General features: G+C 43.4%; 1 protein-coding gene across 2 annotated transcripts in view; it reads left to right on the top strand.

Moving 5' to 3' along the window:
- The window catches only part of LOC126190869 (homer protein homolog 2), an 864566-nt gene that overhangs the window by 544736 nt on the left and 306324 nt on the right, over positions 1 to 13506 (top strand). The window lies entirely within an intron of this gene.

Genomic DNA, 13506 nt, shown 5'->3' with positions numbered 1-13506 from the left:
TTCTCGACTGCAACGGTTTCAGATTTCAGTCTAATATGCGTTCCTGTGGATGTGACTACGTTGTATCTTGGAACAGATCTTCAAATTTGGAAAATCTTACTACTCTGGAGTAATGTTTGTAATATTATAAAAAGTCCGCGGCATACATAAACTGAATACTATCATTCCAAAATAGAATAAGAACATACACTGAGAGAAAATAATCGCGACACCAAGGAGGAGTTGTGCGACATAAACGAAATTTTGTAGGCGTGTACCTACATCTGAAAGATGACGTATATTCAGATTTCGCGGCAGTCCCACTGTGAATATCGATATCAGGTTTGCGTTAAATAAACGCCGTGAAGATGTAAAGGTGAGATTGGACGCGGTGACCCGATGTTAGTCACAATGCCTGTAAGGCGACTAAGACGCTATTATCCATATCTCGCTGAATTTGAACGAGGTCGTGTAATGGGGCTGCGAGAAGCTGGATATTCCTTCCGCGATACTGCAGAAAGACTTAGTAGATATGCAGCTAATGCTGGCAGCAGTAGTCGCGGGAACGTACGTCGCAAGAAGACCTGGCTCCGAGCAGCCACGTGGCACTAGCGAGAGGGAAGACCGTCGTGTTCGGCATACGGCTCTGGCGTATCGTGCCGCGTATGCAGCAGCAATATGAGCAACAGTCAGTTGGCGTCACAGTGACACAACGAACTGTTAAAAGTCTCTTACTTCACGGACAGCTCCGAGCCAGAAGTCGTGCAGCGCGCATTCCACTGATCCCAAACAACTGCCATTTCAGTAGTGTCAAACGAGAACTCACTGGAGTGCAGGGTGGAGATCTGTTACATTTTCTGACGAAGACTGGTTGTACTTCGGTGCCAGTAATGGTCGTGTGTTGGTTTGAAGGAGTTCAGTTGAGGGCCTGCAACGAACCCGTCTGCGTGCTAGAGACGCTGCATCCACACCTGGCATTACGGTCCGCGATACGATTTCGTATGACAACAGCAGCACTCCCGTAGTTATCCCACGCACCCTGGTTGCAAATTTGTTAGTCGGTCTAGTGGTTCGACGTGTCGTGCTATCACTCTGTACAGGATTCAAGGGGGTGTTTTCCAACAGGATAACACTCGCCCACATAAAGCTCTATAAAGCGTCGACGTGTTGCCTTGGCCTCCTCGGTCACCAGATCTGTCTCCAATCGAGCACGTATGGGATATCGTCGGACGACAACTCCAGTCATCTACAAATGTCATTAACCGTCCATGTATTGGCAGACGAAGTGCAACAGACATGGAAATCCATCCAACAAACTGTCATCTGGTACCTGCACAATACAATACGTGCACGTTTGCGTGCTTGTATTCAACATTCTGGCGGCTATACTGATCATTGATGTACAGCATTTCAGATTTGCATTGATTTACCTTGCGCTTACGTTAATCTGTGATCTTGCATTGTTAATCACTTAAATATGTTACCTAGGTAAATGTATTCCCGAAATTTCATTGATCTACATTAATTATTTCTTGGTATTGCGATTTTTTTTCTGTCAGTGTTGGTTAGAGCCGGAAGTCTGACAAGTGTTTCAAGGTTCAGCTGTCCCGCCTTGTGCTACTGGCTTCTTCGTTCACCTCGCGCTACAGCTGTTAGGAATGTAAAATGTATTTAGATACTATTGAATTAGTCATTGTTCATCAAGCTTTTGACAGTGTTGACTGGAATACTCTCTTTCAAATTCTGAAGGTGGCAGGGGTAAAATACAGGGAGCGAAAGGCTATTTACAATTTGTACAGAAACCAGATGCCAGTTATGAGAGTCGAGGGACATGAAAGGGAAGCAGTGGTTGGGAAGGGAGTGAGACAGGGTTGTACCCCGATGCTATTCAATCTGTATATTGAGGAAGCAGTAAAGGAAACAAAAGAAAAATTCGGAGTAGGTATTAAAATACATGGAGAAGAAATAAAAACTTTTAAGTTTCGCCGATGACATTGTAATTCTGTCAGAGACAGCAAAGGACTTGGAAGGGCAGTTGAACGGAATGAACAGTGTCTTGAAAGGAGGATATAAGATGAACATCAACAAAAGCAAAAGGAGGATAATGGAATGCAGTCGAATTAAGTCGGGTGATGCTGCGGGAATTAGATTAGGAAATGAGACGCTTAAAGTAGTAAAGGGGTTTTGCTATTTGGGCAGTAAAATAACTGATGATGGTCGAAGTAGGAAGGATATAAAATGTAGACTGGCAATTGCAAGGAAAGCGTTTCTGAAGAAGAGAAATTTGTTAACATCGAGTATAGATTTAAATGTCAGGAAGTCGTTTCTGAAAGTATTTGTATGGAGTGTAACCATGTATGGAAGTGAAACATGACGATAAACAGTTTGGACAAGAAGAGAATAGAAGCTTTCGAAATGTGGTGCTAAGGAAGAATGCTGAAGATTAGATGGGTAGATCACATAACTAATGAGGAGGTATTGAATAGAATTGGGTAGAAGTTTGTGGCACAACTTGACTAGAAGAACGGATCGCTTGGTACGACATGTTCTGAGGCATCAAGGGATCACCAGTTTAGTATTGGAGGGCAGCGCGGAGTGTAAAAATCGTAGAGGGATACCAAGAGATGAATACACTAAGCAGATTCAGAAGGATGTAGGTTGCAGTAGGTATTGAGAGATGAAGCTTGCACAGGACAGAGTAGCATGGAGAGCTGCATCAAACCAGTCTCAGGACTGAAGACCACAACAACTACTACTGTGATATTTGTATTATATGTTTACGAATTATGACGATAGTGTTTGCAATCCGACCGCAATCCGAGGAGACTCTGGGGAACATTTGTGTGTGTGTGTGTGTGTGTGTGTGTGTGTGTGTGTGTGTGTGTGACCGTCAGGCGGTAACGGAATTTCGGGGGGTGGGGGAGGGGAGAAAAGTTTGAAGTACGGCAGCAGTCGAGTAGTTGCGGGTGAATGTCATTGCTCGTAACGAGCAGCTCGCGAACGGCCGCCGTGGATGGCGTGGCGACTGCGCGTGCGCGGGCGGCGGAGGCCCGGAGCTCCCGGCGGAGCGGAGACGGCGGCAGTAGCACGCGAGGCGCCGCGCCACCCGCCACGGCCGCCGCCCCACCGCGCCATGACGACCACGGCGTCGACGCCGCCGCCGCCGCTGCTGCCGCCGCCACCGCTGCCGCTGCCCAGGCCCCCAGTAAGAGTGCCACTCTGTCCGTCTGTCCGGGGCCTGTCCTCACTAGGAGTCCTGTTGTTACGTCAGTCCTCTCGCTTACGAGGGAACCTCCCCATCGCACTCCCCTCAGATTTAGTTATAAGTTGGCACAGTGGATAGGACTTGAAAAACGAAACACATATCAATCGAGAAAACAGGAACAAGTTGTGTGGAACTGTGAAAAAAATAAGCAAAATATACAAACTGAGTAGTCCATGCGCAAGAGAGGCAACATCAAGGGTGGTGTGAGCTCAGGAGCGCCGTGGTCCCGTGGTTAGCGTGAACAGCTGTGGAACGGGAGGTCCTTCGTTCAAGTCTTCCCTCGAGTGAAAAGTTAAATTTTTTATTTTCAGACAATTATTATCTGTCCGTCCGTCGTCCGATGCGAGGTAAATGCGCCGTAGTTTGGGGACGCTACACCTAAACAAACATCGAAACACACGAAGTCAGTCGACTACAGCGCACGGAAGAGAGAGTATTCCTGCTAACGAGGCTCCCTGGCTGGCAGTTGACTGTTGGCTACCTTGGACGAGAGTGAATTAAATACGTGAGATGTTTTCTGTGGGCAATATGAATCCAGCAAATACAGCTCGCGGTTCCCATTGGAGAGGCACGTACTTTCCTCTACTAATCGCACGGTTTTGCGGTGCGGTCGCAAAACACAAACACTAAACTTATTACAGTGAACAGAGACGTCAATGAACGAAGGGACAGATCATAACTTCGCGAAAATAAAGAAAGTAAACTTTTCACTCGAGGGAAGACTTGAACCGAGGACCTCTTGTCCCGCATCCGCTCACGCTAACCACGGGACCACGGCGCTCCTGGGCTCACACTATCCTTGATGTTGCATATCTTGCGCATTGACTACTCAGTTTGTATATTTTGCTCATTTTTTCTCATAGTTCCACACAACTACTTCCTGTTTTCTCGATTGACCTGTGTTCGGTTTTTCAAGGCCTATCCACTGTGCCAACTTATAACTAAATCTGAGGGGGGGGGGGGGGGGGTGCGATGGGGAGGTTCCCTTGTTAGAACCGTCGCAGCTGCACTAGCTCCTGTCTTCTGTGGAGCAGTACACAAGGGCCCGTGTGCTGGGGGATGCGGGAGGTGGCGATTCCTTATACGGAGGCCGTGTTTGTGCTGGCGTGGATAATTACATATGCGATAAAAAAATTCTCTGAGCACTCCGTGTAGTACAAGAAACACACTTTGAATACTTCAAACTGCTACCTAAACACATTGCATTAGCGGTCCACCAGACTGCCACGGAAAGTGCGAAATGTGTAGGTCGGGTGCACGTCCAGTAAAGATGTCCTTAACCATTTTACAGAAAATAAACTCACCAAATAAACACAGCCAATGTGGAAAAAATGCCGCCTTATTTAATAAATTTACGGCCGCCGTACGCGCTCTGAATACGATGACGTGAAAGTGAAAAAGTGTTCAAACTTTCCTCACTTCCGCAAACTACTTGATCGTTAGACAAGCACGGACACAGGTATCGAAAAGAAAACAACAAAAGAAAATTTTAAAAAGTATGGATGCGGCTTATTTCTCATAGTGAAATGCCAGAAAGACTTAGCGAATGGTGAATATTTCGGCTATTTTAGTCGCCCGTTTTTGGACATAGCCTGGCTTGGGCGTGGAGGACGCGACAAAGCACACAAACAACTTGGCTCTATTCCAGCTCTTTCCCACTATTTCTCTGTTACCATCCTTACAAACTTCGTAAAGATTTGTCAGTATAACCATGTAGAGCAACAAAAAACTTCAAAGTTTATTTTCTATAAAATGTCTATTTGAACCACCAACTGTTATTATTTTTAATTCAAATACCTACCGGTTTCAGTCTTGGACCATCTTCAGTACTGCTATTTATACATTTATTATTCGTATGTATGCTTATAAAGTCCCTGTATCATGTACTTACATTCATGGCATGCACTACGCATTTTAAGTAATGCCTAATGCAAAGTGGTGGCTTAAACCACTTTTAACCCTCTATCCGTGAAGATAGTTAAAGACCGAAACCTCTAGATATTTGGGTTTAAAATAAAAGAAGCTGATAGTTCAAATATGCATTTTATACATTACGTAAGGGCTGTTGACAATCACCTTCCAAAAACGTTTCTTTTCTGTACTGTCAGAAACTAAATACCTGAATTTACTTTCTTTTTTTACTGTGGATAAAGCAGTTGGCCTTTTGTTGTAGCTTTTACAGTCGTTTTGCAGTGGATGTGCAACAACAGTAGTCAGACAGATACTAAACCCAAAAACTAATGGCGTGCGACGTAAGTCATTGGCCGCCCACATCCAGCTTCACCTGTGTGTTGAACCTTGCGAACGGTGGCCGAGCGCGAATGCCAACACACTACATGCTTCGTTCTTGATGCTGTCAGTCTTATACTGGTTACACATCTTACACATACTTCTTTGTTCTTACTGCCTTATTAAATCTCCTTTATCTTAAATCTACAATTAACATAATCTACCGCCTCAGCCAAGCCGCTGCTCTACTGTAGCGTGAGTACAAATAGAATTTCCGTCATACACGCACACGCGTGTCCTGTATACAAACGCAAATGGCATATCAAAATATCTAGAGAGCTCTGCATCTCACAAGGAAACAGTAACGACGCAGTTTGCATAAATGACAGGACCGTACAGTGTGGCAATATTTACCTCCGACTAGAATGCGCCCTTGTCGGTTACTTAGGACGAAACACCATTTTCTTTCATGCGAATCTCGTACGCCGTGCATCAGACCGACTTGCATTAGTAATTTCTACTCTCTTTTAGTATGAGAGCTATTTATGACAGGTAATTTGCCGTTTAAGCACCGAGTGAAATAAAATATTTCTCTTGAAGGACAAAGTGAAATTTATTTACGGTGGATCCGGAAGAAATGCAGTTACTCTTTATGTTGACCTTTCGTGACAAGAATACTGTTTTGTGCCTTGTTGTACAGCATTATTGACGACATTCATCGTCAGTGGTAGCGTACTAACGATGAAGAGGATACATAGATACACTGTAACTGCGAAAATAACATTCAGTGATAACTAATAGTAAAGTAAACCTTTATATAATTTCTCGGTGACGCTCTTAATTCTGGACTTACACAGGTTTTTCTGTATCAGGAACTTCATGGCGATAATTTTCACAGTGACTTCCTATTTCGTCAATATGTTCGTGACCAAATTGAAATCAGTACATATTTTCCCCTCTTTCTGTTGTTCTCGGGTGAACCAAACTCAACGAACCATGGTGAGGTCGGTAGCGACACATGCATTACAGGAGTCTGGTAAAGCGCCATTAGTCGCGTGAGGGAGATCGGCGTCCGTGGCCTGTTAACATCTGGTGTGGAATAATGGGAAGAAAACTTGTTGATTCTTACAGTTTTAACGGTATTTTGAATGGACAAACGTATGGAAACTCTTTAGAGGACAAATAAGAATTTTTTTGGGGAAGTTTGTCTCTAACAACGTCGAGTAACGTGGTTCGAACACGTTGGCGGCCCAGGGAATTAGTCACGAAAAGCAGGGGAAGCAATAGATCGCAGTTGAAACGGAAAAGGCTGTACAGTATATTGGCGTGCTAGATCACCAGATCTTCTATTTTCTCAAGAGATAAAATACATCAAAACGCCACAAAGTCGCACAGATGTGACTGAACTTCCTAGAAATACTGCAGACACATTGACAAGGAATTACTATTGCATGACAGGCATCATTTGAAAGAAGGAATAAAATAAATGTATTGGAGGTTCAAGTTCATAACTTCGTACATGTCCTGAATTTTTCTAAATAAGTAGAAAAATGTAAAATGTGTTAGAGTACAATATTCTTTCTCCTAGAGCATGAATAGGTATTTTAAAACAGGGATACCACTTTTTTTTAAAGTATGGTGTCTTGTTTCGCAAGTGACTATCTAGTAGTAAACCAAGAACTCCCATTACACTCTTCCCCCCCCCCCCCCTGCCGCAATCTGAAGTGAAGCACCCAGAAGGAAAGGAGGAAAACAGATTATTCAGCAGGAGTGGAGGGAGTCTGTGGTCTTATTTCAGTGGTTACAGAAATAGTCATTTTAAAAAAAAAAGAACCCTTGGCAGCATGAACCCACTTATCAGTATGACATTGTGACCACCACCACCACCACCACCACCACCACACGCCCTTCTCCCACCTCCCGGCCTAAATGCCTGCACTGGATTCGGTTGGAAAGGTGGAAAGGCAAGCTATCCCACAACTTGCAACTGGTCCTTGATATCCTGTATACTGGCACTCCGAGCTGGTTCCACACACGATCCGTTGGGACAGATCTGAGGATCTTGCTGGTCACGGGAGTAAGTCAACAAAGCGCAGGCAGTTTATAGGAACACGTGGAGTGTGTGGATGAGCACTGTCCTGTTGAAAAATGGCACCACGATACAGTCGCGTAAGAAGTAACACATGAGCACGCAGGAAGCATGTGACGTACCGTTGTGCCGTCAGAGTTGCCTCAGTCACTACCAGCTCTGACCTTAAGCAAATCCCGATGGCTCTCCACATGTCGCCAGGTGTAAGATCGCTGTGCCTGTCCGAGACACTGGGAGAACGCGACCTCTCCCCAGGTCGCCGCCGTACTGGCTGACAGTGGTCACCCAGGATAGTGCAGAACCACGACTCATCGCTGAACTCCATGCGGCAGCATTCATCAGCAGTACATGCTTCCCGGTCACAGCACCACTCGAAACACAGCCTTTTGTGTTTTGGTATTAACGGCTGTCTATGCGTGGGACGTTAATACCCGAGCCTGGTTGCTTCTAGTCCCGATCGGTGGTGCACGGTGACACCGATCAGTGCAGGAAGTCCGTTTCTCGTTCTCAAATGGCAGGAGCAGGTGTGGATCGATTACACTGTGCTTGATGCACAGTACAGCGATCCTCACGTGTGGTAGTCAGATGTGTCCGACTGGGACATTGACGAAGAGTATACCTGCCATCCCTTTCTGATGCAGTCCAAAACTCGGGCCACTGTTACACCCGAATGCCCAGAACATCTGGATGTTGCACGAACCAGCCGGCCAACTGGAGTCAGACGTTGAGGCCCGTTTCAATCTCTGGCAGTTGCTACTAACGCTGTCTCACACGAGTACGCAGCACCTCCCTTTCTTTCACAGTGGTCACTCAACGTGTCGCGTTGTTCACACCACTTGTTTACCCTATCAGACCTGCTAAGAGCTCCAAACACGACAACTTCGATGCACTCTCGTTGTAGTTGTACCTTTTACAGAGACAGCAGCTTTAATAATTGATCCTAGATACCCGTCAATGTTTTGCGCGTGTACCAAATTACATTGACTTTCAACATGTCTTTTAGGATTTTACCTTTTTTGTCAGGCAGTACATTTGACTAATCAGCAAGTAAAACCTTTATAATTGAAGACGTAAAACCCTAATGATGTTGGTTATATTAGTTTCAGATTATTCACGCATACACTAATGAAAAAGTCAAAAATAATATTGCTAATGCTTGATGGTGCCGGTCGGAGTGGCCGAGCGGTTCTTCCTGATAAGTGGGTTATTACAGCATTTTGAAGTTTCAAATACTGAAAATAAACATCTTTATGTCCCTGTAAGCCGTTAGACGGGTAGTATCATCTTGTGAACCCAGTCATTGAAGCAGAGTTGGTCTTTTCTATTTCCTTGTGGATTCATTTCTTCCATTTGATTCTAGTGTGTATGTGAGGAACAGTAATAGAAGACTCGGTTAGTCTTAGACAATTATGCAATAGAGAACCGCTTTATGTCATACTTTAAAACAAATAAGACGCCTGCTAACAGAAACACGTTTTATTACAGTTTCTCATTTGTCACAGTTATCCATCCTATAGCTCTCAGGATTATTTTATTTAGACATTCGACCAGTGTTGTTGAGCCTAGTGACCCAGGGGCGTAGCTAACCACGTGTGGTACGGCGGTCAGAGGCGACGCAGGAAACAGTAGGCAGGCGCCGTCACGCAACCAGGACGACACAGGCCGCTCGCTCAGATACCAAGTTCGAGGGAAGGCGTTGTCGCCGAGGAGTCCGTAGACAATGGTACGCACGGCGGGAGCTGCCGTTGACATGGACAAGTTCGCACTCTCTGTATGTTCGGTACTATGGTTGCGATGTAGCAAATTTTCCCGTATCTCCATGAGCTAAATATGGTATTGGTATTATAATACGGGATGTGGCTATAAAATAACGGGACTTATGCTGTCACGGACTAAGTACACATGCGCCAAAGATGAACGACCGATAGCTCTGAAGCGTGAAACCTTCTCAGCCGTGGCCTTCGTTTGAGTAAGAACTGTTATTTTGTTTCGCCTGAAGAATTATAAGTTTAATAATAGAGCAACGAATTGCCGTGAAGTTTCACACGAAACTTGGAAGAATTCCTACTGAAACCTGTCTGTTACTAAAAGAAGTCTCTTGCGGGGAGTGTGTATAACTTACGTGAGTTTTTGAGTGGTACAGACGTTTCCGAGATGCCCGAGAAGACGTTGAAAATGACTCGCACCCCGGACGCCCTTCAGCATCAAGAACGTATGTAAATATTGAAAAACTAGTTAGTCTGATTCGATCTGACGGCCAGTTGAACTTTCAGTCGATTGCTGAAAAGTATGAGGCAAATTTTACATAACCAATTTAACATGGGAACAGTGTGCGAAATTTTGGCGCAAATTATTACGATCGAACAAAAATGAGTTCGTGATAATGTTTGCAATAACGCTTTAAATACCCCTGAAAATGATCCTAATTTCTTAGGAAGACTAAAGACATGTGACGAGTCTTGGTTTTTCGGTTATTATCCAGAAACTAAGCGCCAATCCATGCACTGGAAGGACCATCGAGAGCGATAAAAGCTCGAATGAGCAAATCAAGATTCAGAGCTATGATGATGTTTTTCTCGGTATTCATGGAAGTGTGTATCTTCACCGGGTTCTTGAAGGTCAAATATTAATCAACATTACTGCCTTGAGATTCTTGCTCAACTCCGTAAGAAACTAAGAAAAAACGATCCGAATTGTGGAAGAGCATGTCACGGGTTTCGCATAAAGACAACACACGGATCATACCGCATTGTCCGTTAGGGATTTCTGGCGAAGTCAGCATCCCAGTATTAGACCACCCACCTGACGTAGCACGATACGACTGCATTAAAAGGAACTAGATTTCAGTTCGCTGAAGCACTGAAATAAAAAGCAGCTGGCGGCATAAATTAGCTCACGGAGGAAGACTTCCAACACTGTTTCCATCAATGGAAACTTGACATGTTGCGTTGTAAGGATACAGGAGAGGAGTGTATTGAGGGTGACAGTAGCTAGCGCGCGCGCGCACGCACGCACACACACGTCAGTCTTTGTTTAAGAAGCGTTCAAATATTTGTTATTATGAGATGCAATGAACTCATTTTCTGTTTAGCTGGAGTCGAACACTCCAAACCGGTATTTCTCGCGTAGTTACTTGCAGATTAAACCGGCTGAGATAAAGAAAGACAAGAAGAAAGATAAATTAAACGCTCCCCTCGACGCGAAGACTCACTGAAATTTGTTATTCGTAAATAACTTTTTGTTTTGTGTACGGGCGTAAATATTTGTTTTCTCTGCGGGAGTTGTCAAGAAATACCATGAAACGCAAACTGAAGTAAACACGAATCAGTCACAATATTATTTACGACGCGTTGTATACGTTACAAACTTTTTAGCCAGTAACGTAGTATTCGCAGTTACAAAGACTATCAACTTCTGTACTGGTAAGCGGTCTGAGAAAAAGTCTCGGCAGCAAAGGACAAGCACCTTGAATATATCAAAATTAAAAACGAAACCATAAAAATTTCTTACTCACTGCAGGAAACGGCGTGTACTTAAACTCCGTTAACATCGTCACGACCATGTATTTTCTATCGCGACTCTGACCTGGAGTACTGGCACTGGCTGGTGTAAGTGTGCACCATAAATAAAAATGTTTTATTAATAACTGCGCAATAATGCCACTGGTTTCAGCAAATGGTGTAGTCCTCACAGCATAAATTAGTCAGGACAGCGCACTGCAGTCGTTACTTCAAGCAAGTACGGTGCATAACAGCTGCAGTGTGTCTAGAGCACGAACCCATTGCTTCCAAGATGTGTTCGTGGTGTCTGCCGTTCACTTAACGTAAAAAGTAATGTGTGGACAAGATGACGCAGCACTAATTTAATGAGCATAATCTGTTACACACAATAGGGACAAGAATCGCATACCAAGCCTGTAAAAAGTTAAATAAAAGAAACACAACCATCGGAACTAGGGGGTGTGCATAACGTGAAAATCACAGCCGTTTCCTGTACTTACACGGTCAAATGATACGTCAGGTCGCAGAATGATAGATACGTTCTATTGTTAATGCCTCCAACTGTTAATGCCTCCAAGTTAGGAAAAATCTACTGCTCTGCAACTGAGTACAGATTTAACGCATAGCGGCCCAAAATAGCTTAAAAGTTCTTTATTAGGGCAGTGAAAATAACGAAAAAAAGTGAATCCCTTTGTATTAGTTACTAAAAGCAACAGTACTCGTTACAAAAATATCGTTACTCGTTACTTTAGATACCGATGATATCGTAAAACACGTATGGAAGCCAGTTACATACATACGATTACGTCTTGATACTTCGATGAATTTTTTGTACTTGAATGCGTTTGAAGAGTGTTTAAAAATGAAAAATGTTTTAAATTAGGCCGGCCGGAGTGGCCGTGCGGTTATGGGCGCTACAGTCTGGAACCGGGCGACCGCTGCGGTCGCAGGTTCGAATCCTGCCTCGGGCGTGGATGTGTGTGATGTCCTTAGGTTAGTTAGGTTTAATTAGTTCTAAGTTCTAGGCGACTCAGAAGTTAAGTCGCATAGTGCTCAGAGCCATTTTTGTTTTAAATTATTTAATGTGGAAGTTATACGTACTTTCACAAAGGCAAGATATGTATGTGCTTTTTAAATAACAGATAAGCGACATGAAAATAATGTTCTCAGTTCTTCAATCAACTAAATAAACAAAAAATGTGCTTCATTTCAAAGTAGAATCCAAATGATGAACTTAAATAAAAATATTTTAAATATGTATGTGAAATACCTTAAATCAGATTTCGGTAACTTTGAAGAAGGCGACCGAAGCTACACTATCGATTCCGGTATGGCGAACTGCGCGTCCATGACTTTTACTTCGGTTGGGAAGTCTTTTTTGCAGTAATCAACGTAATCAACATATGTAGGCTATTGTACAATGGCCATTAGAAAGTGTATATTGTATCACAATTGTTTCTTACAGAAACCTTTGCTTCATGTTTGAAAAGAAATTTTTTTACAAGATATATTTTTAAATTTGATGTAGAACCACCTTTCACGGATTATAAGGTATGGAAAAGATCACACTTTGCTATATCATCGGTAACTTCGGTAAAAAAAGTTTCACACTTCTTTTCTTGTCCATTGTAAATACGACTGAAAAGAAGAATGCAGAACTGTTAAACAGACGTCATGATTGACACAAGGGTCATAAGTCAGGAAAAGGATTAAGAATGGCAAATACTATTCCCGCACTCTATCCTGGAGGCTTGGCCTGAAGTTTGCTAAGGAAATGTCAGAACAATCGGAATATTTCAAATAACTTTTTATACACCTTCTTACATAAGTCGAGATCAAAAAATGCACAATAACCCATTAAACCGAAACATTTTCAGGTAAAAAATAAAAAAAAGACCCGTTGTTTGCATTAAAGGCTGACCTCCAGATCATAGAGGATTAATATGCAAAACGGACCAAGAAATAGATAGAAAATATCTTTTGACAAACAATGACCATATAAAACATAGAGCTCTACACTTAAATTAGTCAAAGAGGCTCTACAAATTAGTCACCTCACAATAAATATTAATACAGAATATTCCAGTTCCAAAATCAATATTTTAAATCAAACTAACTTTAGACGACAACAATAATTGTACAATACAAACCATATACTCTGTACAGCAAATACTGCGCCGATGCGCGCGCATCCTCAAGCCTTCCGAAAAAACGGCCTAGTGGAACCGAGTGAGCCGAGTCCAAAGCCATATGAGGTAACGAGTTCCATCCCACATGCCGAATCGAGGAGCAACGCCATACACTTTGTATCCCTACGATTCGTACCGCATTCGCCGTTGCTGCATTCCAATATACGCATGCTCCGTATTGGTGTCAGTTACAGAAAGCGTATCGATAGATGCGAGTAACGGAATATATCTAAGAGTAACGATTCGGTACTTGGA

This window comes from Schistocerca cancellata, chromosome 6 (genome assembly GCF_023864275.1).
Source record: "Schistocerca cancellata isolate TAMUIC-IGC-003103 chromosome 6, iqSchCanc2.1, whole genome shotgun sequence".
Lineage (NCBI taxonomy): Eukaryota > Metazoa > Arthropoda > Insecta > Orthoptera > Acrididae > Schistocerca > Schistocerca cancellata.
The sequence above is the reverse complement of the archived record's forward strand: the minus strand, read 5'-3'. Positions and strand labels throughout refer to the sequence as shown.